We start from the raw sequence: 6,000 nt of genomic DNA, 5'->3' as shown, positions 1-6,000 counted from the left end.
ATATTTAAAAAGGTAAAAACAGACAAAAAAGGTTTTCAGGGTTTTACTTAAATAATTATAATATAAATAGGGGTTAAAAACCTTATGTATGGAAAATATATGTCCTTCTGAGTATCTCCAAATTTTCTTAGATTTTTCTAAGGCAGAAAAGTATTTTTCCATATAGGAATATTATTTCTGGCCTCAGAAATGGACATACAAATAAAATAGGAAACTAATTCATAAAATAATTATTTTATGGTTTTGGTGAACTAAAATGGTGTTATAACCAAATCACCAACTTTGGGTAAGAGCACTTCTTGCCATCAAGGACTTGTAGTGCAACTCAAAGCAGGATTTTGCATTAACTAGAAATAAGAAAAAAGGTTTTGAAAATAATTAATTTAGGAGAAATATGGTTTTTATATCACACAATCAAGCATACAAGCATACAATTGCAATCATGTCACTCACAACATTAGTTCTGAAAAAGTGTTAATAAACTGAGATTTTTCAATTACAGAAGAAGTGATAGTGAAAACAGGGTGTGACAGTGATGCCCTCCATAAGCTTCGGAGTGACATTCCATAGGATTTGTTCCTGTTCATGCCGAGGTAAACAACGTCTAATAATACCATATACTCCTTCTTTATAAAGAAGTGGGTCATCCCAAAAGTAATGTCTTAAATCATAGAAGATTTTTTTCTTCTTTCGTTGGTATGTGAAGCTAAGTGGTATGTATTTAGCAACAATATAATTAGCATAATCAACATACCAAGGTGTACTATTAAAAACATTTATGGCAGCTAATTTTTCATTAGGAAAGCTATCATTAATAGGTTGTTGGTCATCAAGAATATTTTCAATCCTAGACAAGTTATCAGCTAGGGGTTCTGTACTCCTTTCCTATCAGTGATATGCAAATCAAATTCTTGTAACAGAAGAACCCACCTAATGAGTCTAGGTTTAGCATCCTTCTTTTCCATAAGATATTTAAAAGCAGCATGATCAGCGTGAACAATAACTTTATAATCAACAATGTACGATCTGAATTTATCACAAGCAAACACTACTTCTTAGAACTCTTTTCCAGCAGTAGCATAATTTCGTTGAGCAGTGTCCATAGTTTTACTAGCGTAATGGATAACATTCAATTTTTTATCAACTCTTTGTCCTAAAACGTCACCAACAGCATAATCACTAGCATCACACATAATCTCAAAAGGCAAGTTCCAATCACGTGGTTGAACAAGAGGTGCAATAATTAAGGCTTTCTTTAGTGTTTCGAAGGTTTCCGACCAATCATCATCAAACACAAAAGGAATATCCTTTTGCGAAAGATTTGTAAGAGGCCTAGAAATTTTAGAAAAGTCTTTGATAAACCTCCTATAGAAACTAGCATGACCAAGGAAACTACAAATACCTTTGATGTCTTTAGGACATGGCATTTTCTCAATTGCATCAACATTGGCTTTGTCCACCTCAATGCCTCTTTCATAAATTTTATGGCCCAAAACAATACCTTCATTAACCATAAAGTGACATTTCTCCCAATTCAAGACAAGATTTGTCTGTTCACATCTCTACAAAACACGGTCAAGATTGCTTAAACAATCATCAAAGTACTTCCCATAAACAGAAAAGTCATCCATGAAAACCTCAACAATCTTTTCACAGAAATCAAAGAATATATAGTAGTCATACATCTTTGAAAGGTAGCAGGTGCATTACATAAAACAAAGCCATATGTCTATCAGCATAAGTTCCAAAAGGACAAGTAAAAGTGGTTTTTCTTGATTAGGTTGTGAAACTGGTATTTGTGAAAAACCAGATTATCCATCAAGAAAGCAAAAAATGTGTGTGCTTAGATAGTTTTTCTAACATTTGATCAATAAAAGGAAGAGGATAATGATCTTTTCCAGTTGCTTTATTTATTTTCTAAAAGCAATTACCATTCTATAGCCCATGACAATTAGTTGTTGAATAAGTTCATTCTTATCATTAGGAACAACGGTAATACCTCCCTTCTTAGGGACACAATGAACATGACTTACCCATCTACTATGAGTTATAGGATATATTATACCTGATTCCAGAAGTTTCAATATTTCCGTTCTTACCGCTTCTTTCATCTTCGGATTTAACCGACGTTGGTGATCAACAACGGGTTTAGCATCAGGTTCCATACTAATCTTGTGCTGACATAGAGTGGGACTAATGCCCTTAAGATCATCAAGAGTATATCCAATAGCATCTGGGTGCTTCCTTAGAACTTTCAATAATATTTCTTCTTCATGTTCTGAAAGGTTAGCACTAATAATAACAGGATATATCTTTTTCTCATCAAGATAAGCATATTTCAAAGTGTCTGGCAATTGTTTTAATTCAAACACGGGATAACCTTTAGGTGGAGGGGGACCTCCTAGAGTTTAAATAGGAAAATTGTGTTTAAGCAGAGGTTGTTGTTCGAAAAAGATTCTATCTATTTCATTTCTTTCACGCATGTGCAAGTCATTTTCATGGTCTAGCGAGTATTATTCTAAAGGATCAGTAGGAGGTAGATATATAGAAGCAAGACCAATAATTTCATCCTTACTAGGAAAATCTTTCTTATGCGGTTGTCTACTAAACTTGGAAAAGTTAAATTCATGAGATTCATCACCAAAGCTAACACCGACAGTTTGTTTCTTACAATCTATTTTGGCGTTGGTGGTGTTCAAGAAAGGTCTACCAAAGATAATGGGACAAAATTCATCTTGTGGGGAGCCAAGAACAAGAAAATCAGTAGGGTATTTTATCTTCCCACACAAGACTTCAACATGTGTCTATCGGCAAGTTTAATAGTAACATCTATGTCTTCTATTTCAGCAGGTGCTATTTCATTCTTAATTTCTTCATACCAAGAAAAAGGAATAGCACTCACACTAGCACCTAGGTCACATAACCCATGATAACACTGATCTCATATCTTAACTGAGACAATAGGCATGCCAACAACTTGTCTATTTTTATCTTTTTTACCCGGTTTGGCAATTCTAGAAGCTTCATCACAGAAGTAAATAACATGCCCATCGATATTATCGACCAAGAGATCTTTAATCATAGCAACACTAGGTTCAAATCTGATTTGTTCAGCTGGTTTGAGTGTTCTAACATAACTTTTGTTAACCATAGTTGAAGCTTTAGTATGTTCCTTCATCCTAACAGGGAAATGTGGTTTTTCAATATAAGCAGTGGGAACAGCTTGACCAACATTGTAAATGATAGTTTCTTCTTTACCTTTTACCGATTCTTCAACTTCTTCTTTAATAGGTGGGTAATATTTAAACAACTTCTCCTTAGAGAGATCAACATGAGTAGCAAAATGTTCACAAAAGGAAAGTATTATCTGAGAGTCAAGTCCATATTTTGTGCTAATCTTTTGAAAAGCATCGGTATTCATAAAAGATTTAAGACAATCAAACTTGGGTTCAATACCTGACTCTTTTCCTTCGTCGAGTTCCCAATCTTCAGAGTTGTGTTTAATTATTTATAAAAGATCCCACCAGAATTCAATAGTCTTCTTCGTAAAAGAACCAGTACAAGAAGTATCGAGCATGGATTGATCATTGCGAGAAAGCAGAGCATAAAAATTATGAATAATAATTTCTCTTGAGAGCTCATGATTGGGGCATGAATATAACATTGACTTAAGCCTCCCCCAGGCTAGAGCGATGCTTACTCCTTCACGAGGCCAAAAATTATATATATAATTCCGATCACGATGAACTAGATAAATATGATAAATGTTTTGATGGAATTCCAATTTCAACCGATTCCAGTTCCAAGATCCAATATCATCGCATAGTCTATACCATGTCAATGCTTTTCCCTTCAAAGATAAAGGGAAAACCTTATTCTTAGCTTCATCTCCGTGTAAACCTACAAGCTTAAACAATCCACAAATTTCATCCACATATATCAACTGCATATCAGGATGTTCGGTTCCAACTCCTGCATAAGGATTAGCTAGCATTTGTTCTACCATACCCGAAGGAATTTCATATTCAATATTTTCAGTAGGTGCAGTAGGTTGAGGGGCAACTAATTGTGGTTCCGGTGAGGTGAAGATACCCTGAACAAACCCCTCAAAGGATTGTTATCCATAGTAGCAAGTGACAATAAATTTCAGCACGTGGTAATAATGTTTCCTTACCAATTTCCACTTACCAAGAGCGCTTCACTCCCCGGCAACGGCGCCAGAAAATAGCCTTGATGACCCACAAGTATATGGGTCAATTGTAGCCTTTTCGATAAGTAAGAGTGTCAAACCCAACGCAGAGCAGAAGGAAATGACAAGTGGTTTTCAGCAAGGTAATGTCTGCAAGTGCTAAAATTGTTAGTAGCAGAGTAGTTTGATAACAAAATAATTTGTAACGAGCAAGTAACGATAGTAGTAAAAAAGTGCAGAAAGGTAGCCCAATCATTTTGAGGCAAAGGACATGCCAAAACGGTCTCTTATGATAAGCAAAGTGTTCTTGAGGGTACACGGGAATTTCATCTAGTCACTTTCATCACATTGGCTTAATTCGTGTTCACTACTTTGATAATTTGGTATGTGGGTGGAAAGGTGCTTAGGTGTTGTTCTAACTTGAACAAACGTCCTACTTATGATTAAACCTCTTGCAAGCATCGGCAACTACGAGAAAAGTATTAGGAATAAATTCTAACCATATCACTGAACTTTTGGATCCAATCGGTCCCTTACGGAATAGTGCATAAACTAGGGTTTAAGCTTCTATCACTCTTGCAAACCATCATCTAATAACTACTCCACAATGCATTTCCTTAGGCCCAAATATTGTGAAGTGTCATGTAGTCGACGTTCACATGACACCACTAAGGGAATCACAACATACATATCATCAAAATATCGAACACATATCAAGTTCACATGATTACTTGCAACATGATTTCTCCCGTGACCACCAGAACAAAAGTAACTACTCACAAATGATAATCATGCTCAAGATCAGAGGGGTATTAAACAACTTAATGGATCTGAACATATAATCTTCCACCAAATAAACCATATAGTAATCAACTACAAGATGTAATCAACACTAGTAGTCACCCACGAGCACCAATCTATAGTTCTAGTACAAAGATTGAACACAAGAGATGAACTAGGGTTTGAAAGGAGTTGGTGTTGTTGAAGATGTCGATGAATATAGCCCTCTCCAAGATGGGAGAGTTGTTGGTGATGATGATGAGGATGGTTTCTCCCTCCGGGAGGGAAGTTCCACCGACGGAATTGCTCCGCCGGAGGGTAGAAGTGCTCCTGTCCAAGTTTTGCCTAGACACACTGACCCTTCACCCGGAAAGTCCTCGCCTCCTTTTTTCTAGGTCAAAAGACTTATATACCAGAAAAGGGGCACCAGAGGTGGGCCTAGGTGAGCAGAACCCACCAGGGCGCACATGAGGGTCCTGGTGCACCCTGGTGTCTTGTGCTCTCCAAGTGGCCCCCCTCCGGTAGCTCTTTGCTCTAGTATTTTTTATATATTCCAGAAAAATCTCTCTGAAGTTTCAGCTCATTTGGAGTTGTGCAGAATAGGTAACATGATGTAGCTTGTTCAGGTCCAGATTTCCAGCTGCCGGTATTCCTCCCTTTTATGCAAACCTTGCATATTATGAGAGAAAATGCATTAGAAATACTCCCAAAAACATTATTATACAATAAAACAACATAAATAACAGTAGGAAAAGACAATGCAAAATGGACGTATGAAGTCACCTTCCTAGACCTGGTCGGCTCGGAGGTCACGCGGCTGAGTACAATAGGAAAGGTATGTATAAAGTCAATTACAAAACCTTAATGCGGAAAATGATATGATCTTCGGATTCATACCTTTGTGCCGGGGGCTTGACCTTGGGGTTCCTTTGAGGAACCCTTTCGTAGGTCTCTGACACCTCGGCGGAGTCCGAGCCATCATCAAATCGGGCCACCTTGGCCCAGCATTGCCTTTTTGGGGAGGTGGGAGG

Source organism: Hordeum vulgare, chromosome 2H (assembly GCF_904849725.1).
Source record: "Hordeum vulgare subsp. vulgare chromosome 2H, MorexV3_pseudomolecules_assembly, whole genome shotgun sequence".
Classification (NCBI taxonomy): Eukaryota; Viridiplantae; Streptophyta; class Magnoliopsida; order Poales; family Poaceae; genus Hordeum; species Hordeum vulgare.
This window is presented reverse-complemented; position numbering follows the sequence as displayed.